Genomic DNA, 16,395 nt, shown 5'->3' on the forward strand with positions numbered 1-16,395 from the left:
ACATTGTAAAAAACAAAAAAATTAAAATAAAAAAAAAAACAATAAAAACAGACAGGATATTCTATTTAATTATTAATAAATAATTGTTTTACCTTATTTTTTCAATAAATAAATTATCAGTGATTTTAATTTACTTTTTCACACTTAAAAATAATTTTTACTTTTATTTAAAAAGAACTTAATTTATCATTACAACCCATTTAAGAATAAATCCAGTCATGTAAAAAAAATAAATATTATAATTAAATAAGTGCTTCCTTTTTATTACAATAAAATAGAATTAGCTAAATCAATGAATATTTTTTATAATTTTCAAAAATACAGAAATTAAGGTATAATAATGTTTTCAATTTTATTATAAATTAAAAAATGAAATTGAATTTTTGACATTTTGGACTCTCATAAAAAATCTGTGCATCATTTTTTGTTTTCATTTAGCAATCGCCAATTCTTGTTACAAAACTTGCTTTTTGGGGATAATTAAGCGATTTCTTTTTTTGTAAAAACAAGGTGATATTTTTTTTATTTATTTATTTTTTCAAGCAGTATCTCCAAATCTTACTAATTATTTTTTAAGTAGTTTCAGAAAACTAATATCAACTAATTTCAAGGGATTTTTACTATGAATTTATTTAGCTTCCAAATTTAACTGAATTCCTGAGGCGCCGTGAAAATATTTTTATATTTTTTGTTAAAACTTTTTCTGTTTTTTTTTCTCTCTCTTTTTCTTTTTTCTTAGCGATTAACTTTATGGTTTAATCTTTAATCGTTCAAAGACAATCCAAAAGTAATCGGAAATTTGCAAAAATTATAAGCCAGTTTTCAAAACCCGACGGTCAGTTTCCACTATTAAATTGCGCATACTTAATGTATACAATTTTCACATAAAAACTTATATATATATTATTTAATTTGAATTTATTTATTGAGATGAGTGTTATTTATTGATTTTATTTATTGTGGACTATCATCCTCATCTTTTTTTAGTTGTTTCATGATGTTTCGGCCAACTATTCCTCTGGCCTTTGTCAGGTGGAAACCGTGACGGAATAGGAACTCCGAATCTCCAAAAACGTGGTGAGAGACAACAACTACGGAAGGCAGTGATTGCTGAGGATGCAGTTAGGAGATTCAGTATTCCTATCCTGTCGCAGTTACCACCTGACGAAGGCCAGAGGAATAGTTGGCCGAAACGTTGTGAAACAACAAAGAAAAAGATGAGGATAATAGTCCGCAATAAATAAAAATTAATAAATAATACTCATCTCAATGAATTAAATAATATATAAGTTTTTTTTGTAATTTGACATTAATTCCTACATTTCAATTATAAAACAAAAAACTTCATCACACTATTTCATGAATCTCTGATGAAAGATGATTTCAAAGATAACAAATGTATACATAATGTTTAATTGATTGGAATTCATTATTGAGATGAGTAATTGGTATTATTTTTCATTTATTACAGATTATTATCTTCATCTTTAAGTTCTTTCACAACGGTAACCACCTGACGAAGGCCAGAGGAATAGTTGGCCGAAACGTCATGAAACAACAACTAAAAGCTGAGGATAATTGTCTGCAATAAATAAATAAGATTAAAAATTTATTAGATTAAAAAAACATATAATGATTGAACTTTGGTTATGAAAATGAGAAGTTGAATATATACAAGCTGGCTTCTGTATTTTGGTAGGCTGAAAAATTATACAAACTAGCGTGTTATATCTTCTGTTTTTCTGTTTTTCACGAATCCTAAATTACATTTTTATCTATTGAAATGCAAATTTGTGATGCTGAAAATTTATACAAGCCAAGTTTATTAGTGGCAATTATTCATTAATAAACTTGACATGTTTATGTTTTCCGAGTACCAATTTCTCTTTTTAGCTTTTTGAAATAGAATTTGGCACACTAAAAACATACATAATATGTCAAGGGTGTGAGTTCCATATAGAAAGGTTGATCTAATTTGAATAAAATAAAATACACATTAAGTGCACTTGAAAGCCAAATCACAACGTAATATTAGGAAAATAAACAAATATTTTACTTTTTTGAAATTTATAACATAAATATATTTCAGAGCCAAACTCCATCCTCAGTATGTTGTTTTCTTTCTTTTATTTGTTTTTTTTTTCTTTTCTTTCTTGCCATATTGTAAAGTTGAACAAAGAAAAGTCTGTCTGTAAAGAGCTACGTGTTGTATCTCTGGTTGTATTTTGAAATGGTGGAAGAGTGCGTAGGCAACGCGAGGACTTAGGATGGAGTATATCTCCAAAATATATTTATGTCATAAATTTCAAAAAAGTAAAATATTTGTTTATTTTCCTAATATTACGTTGTGATTTGGCTTTCAAGCACACTTGATGTGTATTTTATTTTATACACTAGTGGGGGTACCCGGCGTTGCCCGAGTGTTTGGTTCCGGGACGGGGGGAGGGGGTTAAAAAATGTTATGGTAGGTAAGTAGGAAGGATCAAACCTGGAGTCATGAGTAAAAGTAGGAAAATAAAGTGTGAAAAAAAAAAAAAAAAACATCTGCAACGTTAACAGTTCGGCCACCAAGAAAAGGCCATTCCAGTTGTTTAGGAAAAAAAACAAAAAAAAAACGACTACGGTAGGTCGGCGCGAACGTGAAAATATAATGTGAATTGTCCAGCACGCTAATCAATACGCCACAGAGCACTGCAGATTAGTTTAGTGATTTTAAATAACTTCACATGAAAGAACTACGAAGCCAAACCTGTGTTCTCTTCTCAACTGTTCCTTGTGAACGATCCCCAAATGGTGTTAAGTGGTGGCAGGGGGAGGAGGAATTTATTAGAGAGAAAATATTTTACCACTTCCATTGATCTTAACCGATTTTGGCCGTGACTTCTCAGCAGAAAAAGTATAGAAATCTAAGATTATCGAGGAATTTGAGAAATAATAAGCCTATAACACACCTCAGATATTGTTCTGCCGTTTGTGCATATTATATTTGCATGAAATATCTTGATTTTTAATCCTATTAATGTCAAAATCAGACGGGAAAAAATGAGTTCATTTTATTTATATAGAGATAATATGGTTATTTGATTTTAATTTATTTTCCGAATTAAAATGTTTTTTTTTTGTTTGTTTATTGGAGCTTTTCCAGTTATGATGTGGATCTGAATTGGCACTAGATATCCATAAAAAAAAACAGAAAAACATTTCGCTTGCTTTTATGCATAACTTGAAAATCTCTAAGTATGGAAAGTAAAATACATGAATGGAAATAGTTCAAGGATAAGAGCAGGAGTTTTTTGGGTTGCTAGTATTTAAAATGTATACTTGTGTTTGTGTGTGAAAGTTTCAATTAAATCACCTTTCTTTAATTTGAATTTTTAAGTCAGGCTGATTACCTCAGACGAAAATTAAATATGGGCAGTATAGAGAAATGTGTGTAAAACAGGAGACTTTGATGGTATGACCACATTGAAAGAATAGATGAGAGTTCTTGGGTTAGTAAATGTAGAACAATTGAGGTAGTTTAGTTCACAGGGAACGGCCAATTAATATGTGAGGTGACTGTCATTTTAAAGTCCAATAACTCTTGTTAAGCCATCTTAAATAATGTAATTTTTGGCCAGTTTCAACCAACATTATCAGTCTTTACAAATATCATTTCAATGTCCTCCTGACAAACTCAATAACCCTTATCCTTGTGTGGACTTTGGAATAGACTTCCAAGAGAGCTAATAAATGTGCCAACAACACAGCAATTAAAAAAATGAATTTGGACAAGTGTTGGACTACTATATCTTTTTAGTCACATGCAAGCGACTCTATAAGTCACTCCGTCGGTCGGTCGGTCTGTCGGTCTGTAACACTTTTGTGTTTGGCCTTTTTGGTTAAGATCAAAGGTCTGTTGTTAATAGATGCTGTTTTTAGCTTTTTAAGCTTTTCTTGGTCTTTTGGCTAAGATCAAAGTGTAATATCTGTTCTTACTACATGCTGTACTTATGTTTGTAACTTTGTGATATAAAGTAGGGGATCACTTTTCTATATTAATTTAATGTAAAATGATCACCCACTTTACAACCAGTCAATCTAAAAGCCATTCAAGTCATTCTCCAGATCATTCAAGTTGTTTTTGAAGGATTCCAGTTATTTTTTAAGCATTCTAATTATTCTTAAGGTCATTCAATTCATCCTTAAGTTCATTAAAGTCATTCTAAGTCATTTACTTTTTATTTATTTAAGTCATTTCAGCCCGTTTTTCGGTCATTTTAGTTTATCTTTAAGAATTTCATGTCAATCCTACATTTATGCATTCATTCATTAAACGAGAGCACGCGACTAATGGCTATCGGCCTTGTTCTGTGTAAATTTCTATCACCATTTCCTTATATGGCAATTAAAGCATGGTTGTTTTATTTTTTGCCAAATGAATTAAATTGAAGTAGATTAAAAAAACAACAAAAAAAAACACAAAAACAAAACTAGTTTCAAACGGCTATTGTACAACAATCCAAAGAAATTTGAATTGCTCCCTTAACAAAAGAGCCAAATGAATTCAGGAAACTTTAATCCATACAATTGTTGCAATATGCAGTATCCATCCACTTACATTTTAATTTTGACCCTGTATCACATTTCACTATCATGAGGAAGCAAATATTGATTCCTCTATAAATAAATACTACCTAGATAAATCATATTTACTTATCTTGGCATAACGATTAGTATTCACTAAAGAATGGCTTTTTGCAAAAAACTTGGCATAATAATCAAAGGGAAGTGAAGTAATCCAGGGAAAAGAGTGATATCCTCCCATATATCTCGGTGTGGTAGTACATAAAACAGAATGGGTCAAGTTGCCTTCAAATACAGGTGATACATGTATTTTTTATATCTTCGTATGTAAGTCAGCAAAAAATTGTAATGTTCTTTAGCAAAAGTAGCAGCAGCAGTCACATGCTCACTAATAGAAGGCAAAAATGGGGGGTGGGGTAACAAGCTGCAAAAGAGACAAAGTCAAGAGGGAAGAGAGAGTAAGTCACATACATTGATGTATGCAAGAGTGGCAATGAGTGTTATATTTGATTAAAAGGTATGAAAAGATAATGAAATTCAAATCTATTTTCAATAATTAACCATGGAATTTCCACAGGTCCTGCTAATTGGAAATTGATTAAATCTTATTACAAAAAAATTTCAAAATGAAAGCATTGTTGAACTTTAAATCAATTTTATTTATTGAAAAAAATATTCCATGACAAAATTAATAAAATTTTAATGTGCCTTTAAAAATTGACTGAATGTTTATATTTTTAATACTATTTGAAATCAGTATGATTTTTTTTTTATATTATAAGGAATATGTTTAATGTTATTTGTTTTCCATTGCAATTATAATTATTATTGGTTAAATATAATTTTTTTTCTGTGGATTTTCTTGACAAAAAAAGAAAATAATCTAAACTTTTCTCAATATATGGTAAAAATTTAAACACTGACCTTCTAATCTGAGTTATTATTTTTGTCAGACATATATGACCCTCTCTCCCCCGTTTTATTTATTTTTTAATCTTAATTATCAATTAAGCACTAAATTTTTAAATTATAATTTTTTATATATATCATTTCCTTTAATGTTCTCAACATTTCTCACATTTTTGGGCTAAGATCAAAGTGTAGTACCATTTCTGATATTACATTTGTTCTGTTTGGTTCTCAGTCAGAAAAGAGATCCTTCTAGACTGAGACAATTTTTATTTTTGTTCCAATCCAGAGTGCCCCCTTTTTTAGGAGAGCTGGATTTTCCCCCACATTAAAAACCGGCATCATCTTTAACCCCTTAGTGGGGAGGAAGTAAATAGGGACCCATTAAATCTTTAAGTTCAGTTCACACAAACCAAATTTCTTTATAATCTTTCAATTATTATCAATTTTCCTTCAAATTACTAAGCACCAAAACGTTGGATGGTATTTTTTTTTTGTACAGACTCATTAAATCTTGAAAGTGGCTTTTTAGTTTATATATATATATATATATATATATATATATATATATATATATATACGTTTAAAATAAAATTATCCTTCTCTCAAGTTAATACTCTTTTACTATCTCCTAAAATTAGTTGTTTTTGCTTTATTTTGTTTTTAATCTTAAGATTACCATGTCAGTTGAAAACAGGTATTCACATTAGAAAAATAAACATATTTTAAACATATATTATTTTTAATTGGAATTCATTATTAAGATGAGTATTATTTATTTATTGTGGACTATTATCCCCGTCTTTCTTAATTATTATTATTTATTTATTAATTATTATTGTTTATTATTATTTATTAATTATTAATTTATTTATTAATTATTATTATTTATTTATTAATTATTATTATTTATTTATTAATTATTATTGTTTATTATTATTTATTAATTATTAATTTATTTATTAATTATTATTATTTATTTATTAATTAATATTATTTATTATTATTTATTAATTATTCATTTATTTATTAATTATTATTATTTATTTATTAATTATTTATTTATTTATTAATTATTATTGTTTATTATTATTTATTAATTATTAATTTATTTATTAATTATTAATTTATTTATTAATTATTAATTTATTTATTAATTATTATTATTTATTATTATTTATTAATTATTCATTTATTTATTAATTATTATTATTTATTTATTAATTATTTATTTATTTATTAATTATTATTGTTTATTATTATTTATTAATTAATTATTTATTTATTAATTATTAAGTTATTTATTAATTATTAATTTATTTATTAATTATTATTATTTATTAATTATTAATTTATTTATTCCAGACTAATATTCTCATCTTTCTTTCTGACGAAGGCCAGAGGAATAGTTGGCCGAAACATCATGAAACAACAACTGAGAAAGATGAGGTAAATAGTCCGTGATAAATAAATTAATATTTTAAACACTTACTGTTTAATTTTTAGAATGGCATTCAGTGAACTAATCAATTTAAAATGATCCCTTGCTGGAAATTTTGATTATTTTCGACTGAAGACGAGTTAAAAAATCAAGCCGGTAGAAAATTTACATCAAACATGTGTAAAAATATGTCCCTTCTTGCTAAAAACTAAAACAAATCATTTTTTATAATAATAATAATAATATTAATCTAATTAGATGCTTAATTGATAATAATCTACAAAAATAAATTGAATAACAAAAATGTTTTTGACTTGGCCTTCGGGACAAGATCAAAGTGTAGTATCTGTTCCGGCAGATGCTGCACTTAAGATAATTTGTACCAGTCAATGGAGGGGAAACTCTCTATACTGGGACAATTATTATTTTTGGTAACCAGAGTGCCCCCTTTTTGCCTACTTTTAGGGGAGCTGGTTTTTACCTCACATTAAAAACGGCCTTGTGCCTAATTTGCTCAGTGGGGGAGCAAATAAATACCATCTGTTCTTCAGATGCTGCACTTCAATTTCTTGTTCTCTGTCAGTGGAGGAGAAATCCTTCACGACTGAGACAATTTTTATTTTTGTTCCTTTTCTCCACGTTAAAAAACGACCCTGGTGTCTAACTCTGTCCCGTGGGGAGGCATTGTAAATAGGAACAAAAATGTTAGAAGTGAAGAATGTGTTATCTATGTCTGCAGTGAACCATAATTCTCAGGAAATTTGTATTTTTGTATATTTCTAAGACAGTTATTGTTTATGAATCCAAATTTATTGTTTTATAAAAAAGAAAATCTTTACAAAAAAAAAAACGTCTTCTACATTCCTACTGTAAAATTTTGTTGCAATAAAATGAAAGAACACATTTACATTTTTGTTATTTAGTTTTTTTTCAATCAGAATTGTTGGCAGCTATTTGTTTTAGGGCAAAAGTTTAAAATTAAGTGCAGGGTTTTCCAAAAGTCTTGGGAACATTTTGACATTGAGTATCTCGAAAACTATTAAGGTTATAAAAACACATCTGGTATATTCAGAAAACGTGTAATCTCAAGATTTTCATGAAATGTTCAAAGATGTTCAATATGAGTACCATTGGTCACATGACACACGTCAAGCCGATAGTCCAATTCTTGCTAAACACGTCCCAGCATTGCATTTTCAATGGTTGCAGCAGCTTCTATTATTCGGGCCTTCAGCTAATCAACGTCTCTTGGATTAGGAAGCACATAGACCAATCCTTTCATAAATCCCCACAAAAAAAAATTGCAGGGTGTGAGATGCATGTTGCAAAATGCATGTTAACCAAATTTCCATGATTCAGATTTTGCAAATTCAAGTACACATAACATCTTTTCTGGTTCATTACTGGATCTGAAATGAAATGAAAAAATCAATAGTTTTACAAAAAAAACTTAATGCATTTAGCTTTAAAATGGCACCACATTCATTTTACTACGATTCATAGTTAAGCAGATATGAGGACTTGAAATGTGCCCTAGACTTTTGTAACACTCAGTATATTAACTGCTGAAGCTTTTCAGCATCTCCTCCATTGCAGCAAAGGGAGAAGGGACAGATCAATCACTTATTTATCAAGTATTCTTTAAATCAAGGTTTTTTTCAACATGAGGAGGAAATAGGGGATATTTTCAGGGATCAGAAGGTAATCATGTTTCTGAATTTTTGAGATGAGGATTAATGATTTGTATAATTTGGATTATTCGAACTATTGTTCTCATTTTGAGTGTCATTTTCGTAGATTTAATCATTAACCTTTTCAGGTTTATCTTGCACCTGGGAATCTGTATTGAATTTTGAACGGAACCCTTTATTTAATTCGTGGTGGTAACATGCACTCATTTCATCAGACGTCTTAAATAATTCACAATTCTGAATATCACCTACACTGGGGACTGAACGTTCTGTGACATTATATATTAGCGCCCTGGTTATGGTGGTTGTTAACACCCTCCCCCTGCACGACCAGGAGGTGATTTGGCCGAAGGCGGAGGGATACATAAGCAACCAGAATGCAATCCAACAATTTCCTTTCTTTTCTCGATCTTTTTTTGTCCGGACAGCAATGAGGTGAGCACATATTTTTGTCTCTCTGTAAATGAGAGGAGGGCGAGCACCCCCACCCTCAGCACTAGTGAAGGTTAGCTAGTTTTAATTGTGAAATTTAATTATCACTTGTAAATTGTTTTTGTAAAAATATTGTAATATTTTCTTGTAAAAAAAAATAAATAGTTAATTATATTTCTCATATATTACGATTGCGTCGTTTTTTTTGTTTTTTTTGTGTCTGCCTTAAATGTCTACATTAATAAAAGAAGCGGACATGCAGAAGAAGATTCCAACCATGTAAAACCCTCAAGGAACAAGATGTCATTCTGGGAGAAGAACGAGACAGCCACACCCAACATTCCATGTATGCCTTTAATGTTACCTTAGACAGAAAGACGTCTAATCGACAGATCTTCCTACACAGACTGTTTCCAAGACATTTAGTGTACCCCTGTGCATTGAATAAAGGGCTCCATTCAAAATTCCATACATATCCTCAAGTTTGAGAAGATGCAATTGAAGAGGGTGGGAGGTTACATCGTCCGAAACGTTGTGAAAATAACACACAAAATGAGAACAGTAGTCTGAAAAATGAGACAAAAAAATATTTAGGACACAATGTGTTTTTGCCGTGGAAGATATGACCTCATGAAAAATATTTTGGATACATAACGGTTGTGGAGACGCCCACTAATTAATGTGGGTGAACAAAATATAGATAAAGGTATCAAGTCAGCAAGACTGGAGAGCTGTGTTCGAACGCCGGATAGGCAAGACGCATGTGCCGGTTGCTCCATGAAAGACTTTAACACGCCCTCTGCCGGACAATCTTCCAACTGCAGTACAACTGCACCTTTGTAAATATGTATTATCTTTTCGTCTTAATATATTTGTTTTACCTTTACTTTCTGCGTTTGTGTTGTTATTGATACAGACACAACAATAACCTTGTACGAATGAAAGAGAGAATTGTGATAGTTTCAATCAAAAATAAAAGTAAAATTTGATTGCTTGGAGCATCAGAAATTACGATTCCCGACCCCTCTTGTCAATCTGAGGAGGCTCATGTTAAAGACACCACGCATCAGTTCTCCGTAAATAGTATCGTCTGAAACGAATAGGGAAGACATCTTCTATAAACAGCGTACAAGTTTTTGTATGTCCGACAAAGGCTTTTTTCGCAGGGCTTCTCGAGAGGGGAGGGGTTACTATGCCTTAGAACTGTTTATATACCCTTTAGATAATAATATCTAGAATTTGCGAAAGCATGTCACGTCTAGATTTATTTACATCGAATTTTACACAATTCTTGTTATTTTGGCCCCCTCTCGTGTTGATTTGACTTTTTTCGTATAAAAGCGAAACTGATGTGCTACGACGGTGTAGTTCTCAGCCTACGGGGCTGGGAGCATCCAGAAAGCAATGGACGTTTGGTCAGTGTCGGTGAAAACCGTCATATCAGACAATTGCTTTCGTTCAGACATGCCCCTAATAAAAGGGGAGCTGGTTTTCCCCAACATGTTGGGGAAACAAAACCAGATATAGTTGAGTAAAAAACAAACCGAAAACAACTATCCCACAGTTAAAATTAAGTGCGGAATTTAATTTCCTTTGACCTAATTAATTACTTGTGCATTTAAAATGTTAAATTGAAATTCGTTTCAGTTACTTTCCTTTCGTGGATGAGCGGTAACTTATCAAGTTTTTTGCCTCAACATTCCGGGTTCGATCCTACCTACCTACCAAAAAAATTTTTTTTTTTTCTTTTTACATCATGTCGCTGTTTTTTTTTGTTTTTTTTCCGATTTTTTAAAAGAAGTTTAACATAGGGTTTGGAGCTACCCCCCCCACCCCAACACACACACCTACAAACACCCGGGCAACGCCAGGTACCCCCGCTAGTCTATAATATAAATCTCACCTGTCTGTTTAAATGTATGTATGTTTGTACGTCTGCCCAAAACTTTCGACAGAGGCGACGGATTTTCACGAGATCTGTATTGTCTTAAAGCTGAATTCTTCAGACGACAAATATAAAAAAAATTGGCTAAAAACATTTATTACAACAGGGCACTCTTCTACAAGTAGGGGTCGCTTTTTTCGCCGATATTTTCGAAAGTCATTCCCTATTTTCGATTGACGAGCCTTAATTTAAACCTTTGCCATTTCTGGTTTGGCAATGGACGCAATGGCAAAGACGTCACATTTTTTTTCACATTCTTTCCCTGCCTGCCTGCCTACCTGCTACCACTTCATTTTTTTTTTATTTTTTTTGCTCAACACACATCTCCAAAAACCCTGGGGAACGCCGAGCACCCAGGCTAGTCTATAATATAAATCTCACCTGTCTGTTTAAATGTATGTATGTATGTATGTTTGTATGTCTCAAAAACTTTTGATAGAGGAAATGGATTTTCACAAGATTGGTATCATTTTGAAGCTCGACCCTTCGGACAACAAATATAAAAGAAATTGGTGCAAAAAGTTAATTCTTTCACACTCACCTCGGCACTTTTCTACAGGAAGGGGTCGCTTTTTTGCTGATATTTTCGAAAGTCATCTCTTCTCTTTGATTGCCTAGCCTTAATTTAAACCTACGTCACTTCCGGTTTGGCGATGGGCGCAACAGCTAATGCGTCACTTTTTTTATACTTTCTTTTCCTCCTCCACAGTATGGGTTCAAGCCTGCCTGCCTACTAACATTTCTTTTTTGCGCTCACAATTTTCCCTTTTCTTTTCTTTTTTGGCTCAACTACCTACCTACCAAAAAAAAATTTTTTTTTTCTTCTTTTTACATCATGTCGCTGTTTTTTTTTTTTTGTTTTTCCGATTTTTTAAAAGAAGTTTAACATAGGGTTTGGAGCTACCCCCCCACCCCAACACACACCCCCACTTTCTTTTTCGCGTCACAGGATCGAGCCTGCCTACCTACTACCACTTTTTTTTTGCTCAACACACACCTCCAATGCCGGGCATCCAGGCTAGTTGCTTATAAATGATGGAGGAGACAGATTTTTTTTTTTTTTTTTTTACATGGAGTTCACCACTTATCAAGGCCCAATGGCCACTCGGGGATAAGGGTTATTGTGTGTACAGTAATCAATGGGATACTGTAGCAATAGTATTGGAGAATTGATAAGATGTCATTACTTAGGGGGCGGTTCATCAGGAATTTGTTTGTGTTGGACTTGAAGACATCCAGGTTGAAGTCGGGAGGGAAACAGGCAAGCGGAACAGAGTTTCACAGGCGTGCAGTTCTAAGAAAGAAGCTTTGATCATGTAATCTATGTTTTGATTTAGGCACAGATAAGGAGTGGGGAAAATTATTGACGGTAGTTTCAGCTAGTCAGGTGTTTTTTGAAAAAGATTGGCGAGGGGGGACCAGAGAATGGAGCTCAGATGAGCACTTGCCATGGAAATAACAATAGAACAATGACAGGCTCGCTATGTCTCTTCTGTGGGAAAGAGGTTGCAGGGTAGAGAAAAGGGCATCCCCAACCAAGCCACGAAGTCTATTTTGTACTCTGTCAAGGCAGGATAGGCTGTTTTTAGCAGCTCCCGTGGAATTATCTGTTCGGCACATAAATTTGGGTCAGCACCAAAATTAACTCTAATTCTCTGAATGATATTGAGAATACAAACTTATGTTTCAAGTTGCTGCCACTCACCTTCCACATGAGATATTAAACCTGAATTTTTATGATTGTTTTATCCTTGTTTTATTCAAGTTATCTGAATTGATTTTTTTTCAATAACAGTTTTCAAATAAAGGTATAGTGTTGTTTCCTTTAGGAGGGATAATTTTATCGTTCCACCCTGTAAAAGGAATTGTGTTTGAAGGCTATGACAATGCAGTCTTGTAGAAAAACACTGTTAGGTATGAGACAAGGTAGGTAAAGGTAATAATGTACAATATTGAAAGATTTCAATAAATTTCAATTATAAAATATTAATTTACCAGCATAATGTGTTGTACTAGAATGATAATATGATGTTAAGTTCTCTTTAGGTATATCTCATCTTCAGCAGTAAGGAAAGGGGAAAAATGTGCAATCACTTGGTGGAGGTGTGTCTATGCTGGAAGCCAGAAATAGCAGTTTTGCAGTCAGGCAGGTTTGCATACTTGTTAATTCCAAACGATAAAATAATGGGAGTCCGCAGCAGCAAAAAAAACAAACAAACAAATCAAAAAAACACTACACTGGAAATAGAAACTCCAGAACCAGTTGAACATTTGCAGAAAGGAATTGTCTCAGATCAAACAATTCCTTGTTACCTCTGCATTCAGGGACGGCTGAAGAACTGCAAACTCCGTGTAAAATATGGGACAAAAGTAGGGGAGCTCAGAAACATAGCGAGAAAACTTGAGGACAGAATCCCAGTATTTGCCAAAAGAATTAAAAAAAAAAAAAAAATGGAGAAAAAGAATAGTGAAAGCGAAAATAAATGGTTTAAAGAAAATGCACAACTATCCTATGGAAGCTTAATAAGGGGCACAATAATATTAGAAAAGCAAGAGGATTATTGGAAGCCTCTGTTTGAAAACGAGATTACCTACAATGAAGAGACGAAATGGATCAAAGCTGTTGCTAAAAGCAACAAGAACAAGTGAAGCATGCATGGTCACCCATGAGTGCACAGTAAAAGAAGCATAAAAAATGACTAAGTTCAGCATTTGCACCACCCCCACCCCCATTTAGCCCCAAAAGTTTCCAGGGCACATCAAATCCTGGTGAAAAATGAACAAACGGTGCAGTTTTAGACCTTAACATATGTAAATTTGAGTTTTGCACCATGCAAAAAAGAAATGACTAAGTCCATCATTTGCCCCCCCCTCCTCATTTAATTCAAAAAGTCCCCAAGGCCTTAACATATTTAAATTTGAGTTCAACATCATGTAAAACTGCTAAATAGACATACATAGAAAATTTTGGACAAATATGGTAAAATAATCCCCAAAATGGAGTGCTTTTATTAGCCTTAAAAGAGCCCCTGGGGCACACCCAAGAGTTATCGCGAAGTATAGACAAATAGAATTATATAGAAATCAGTTAGTTACAACTTTTCAGAAAGTTTTCTAAAAATCCAAGGCATCATTTTTTTTTTTTATAAGCACAAAAGCGTCAATTTTAACCATTTTTAACCCAAAAGGCACTCCTAGGATGGCAACCGGAGTTTTTCCGGAAAATCCGTTCTTTTACTTTTTTACTCATATCATATTTAATGTTTGTGCAACATTTCAAAAAATTCCAAGGCGTAGTTATTGAGAAAAGTGTGGACAGACGAACGGACACGGGTGAATCTTCAGGTCCACCCTCCTTTTTTTCGGGGGACCAACAACCCAGAAATACCAGAGCCAGAGATAACAGCTGATACGATAAAACAAAAAAGTTAAATGGGTTTCAAAATTACAAAAAATCTGCCATAGACAACCTACCCAATTTCTGCCTTAAGCAACTAACAGCACTACATAGTCATTATAGCAGTTGTTTCAATAGACAATTAAAGGGGGGAAGCGAGCGGTTACGCCAGCATGACTTTTAAAAGGTGATACATGCCTCATCCCGAAAATGAGTGAAACACAACGCCTTAGTAAATACAGACCGAATTTGACATGTTTCATTATCTCCCATTTTGCCGTAAGGACTCAGACAGACACATGCATGGACTTCAAGGTCTATATTCGAAGTGGAGGTGTGTTTAATATGCCGGAAGCCAGAAATAGCAGTTTCACACTCAGGTCTTGATGCTTGTTAAATTATTTACGAAATGTGGGTCGGCAAATGTGTTAGTTATTGTTAACTATTATTACAACATTTCTCAGTAATAATTATATATTTTGTGTTTCACTTATAATTGTTTAATATTTATGCACACGTGCAGTGCAATGCAGTGCATACATACTTTCCTTCTGTACTATTTAGTAAGAATATCTAAGGGAAGGAACTACTGTGACAAATTTCGGAGTTAAGTAAGAGTTATTTCCCCTGGGTAGTATTTTATATATGTTTTTTGTTGTTAGATTTTGTAATTCAATTGTTATTTAACTTATTTATTTACTTATACCCAGATATTGTTACTTATTTATTGTATATTGTGTATTGTTATTATTTAATATTGTTTAGTAATAATATCCAGGAGGAGTAGCTACTCAGGCAAATTTTGGAATTAAGTAGAGTTATTTCCCCTGGATAATATTTTACACGTTTTTGTTTGATTTTTGTAATTGCTGTTATTTAACTTTCATACTTATTTATTTACTTTGCCTGGGTGTTTGGAGGTGTGTGTTTAGCAAATAAATAAATAAAGTGGTAGTAGGCAGGCAGACTGGAACCCGTACCGTGAAGGAGGAAAAGAATGTGAAAAATAAAGTGACGTCTTTGCTGTTGCGCCCATTACCAACCCGGAAGTGACGAATGTTTAAATTAAGGCTAGTCAATTAAAAAGAGGGGATGACTTTCGAAAATATCGGCAAAAAAGTGATCCCACCCTGTAGAAAAGTGCCCAGTTGAGGGTGAAGGAATTAATGTTTTTAGTCAACTTTTCGATATTTGTCACCCGAAGGCTCGAGCTTCAAAACGATATCAATCTCGTGAAAATCCGTCACCTTTGTCGAAAGTTTTAGGCAGACATACAAACATACATACATACATACATACATACATTTAAACAAACATATGAGATTTATATTTATTTACGTATTCTTTTACTTATTTGTTTGTGAAGGAAGTAGTAGTAGTAGTAGTAGTAGTAGGTAATTATATTAAGACTTTATATGAAAGCCTTATTATTCCTTTCTTTACAAATTATTATGTAAAAGTCTTGTAATTTACATGAAGGTTCTCTCCAATAATTCAAAGCTTTCTTTAATTGTTTAGCAATTATATTCTACTATGTCTGAATAAGTTGGTAAGCAACCAATCAAAACGCTGTAAAATTAAGAACATAAGCTGAAAGGATCAACTTGTATTTACTTCGTAAAAAGTGTAACAATGATGATCTGAGCTGAACATTTATTGAATGGAGAAGTCCAAGTAATTAATGGAATGATAGCTGATTTTTGTGTGTTAGGAAAAGCTACTCTGACTTCTGTATAACCTCTGTGTGAGAGTCGGTTATGTTGGAATAATTTATGAACCGGTCACCGTGTGGGTGGGGGTGGCTCACTCGGCAGCCGATTCACAAGAATATGTAAAACAAAGACGTTTACATGGAAAAATAATATAATTTTATTAATGGTCGCATACAGGATGGGATTCGAAAAAGAGTCTCTACTTAGAAAATTTTTAAAAAGTTTTTTGTGTGCTATGTCAACAAGTGAAAAAATTACTCCTCTGATTAAAGACGAAGTCTCTTCACCAAAAAATCTCTCGA

General features: G+C 32.4%; 1 pseudogene; it reads left to right on the plus strand.

Moving 5' to 3' along the window:
* The first annotated feature begins 3,928 nt into the window (after positions 1–3,928).
* On the plus strand, positions 3,929–4,065 carry LOC145240560 (U2 spliceosomal RNA; annotated as a pseudogene).
* Positions 4,066–16,395: the final 12,330 nt, after the last annotated feature.

Source organism: Euprymna scolopes, chromosome 19 (genome assembly GCF_053919585.1).
Source record: "Euprymna scolopes isolate OS-2025 chromosome 19, ASM5391958v1, whole genome shotgun sequence".
NCBI classification, from domain to species: domain Eukaryota; kingdom Metazoa; phylum Mollusca; class Cephalopoda; order Sepiida; family Sepiolidae; genus Euprymna; species Euprymna scolopes.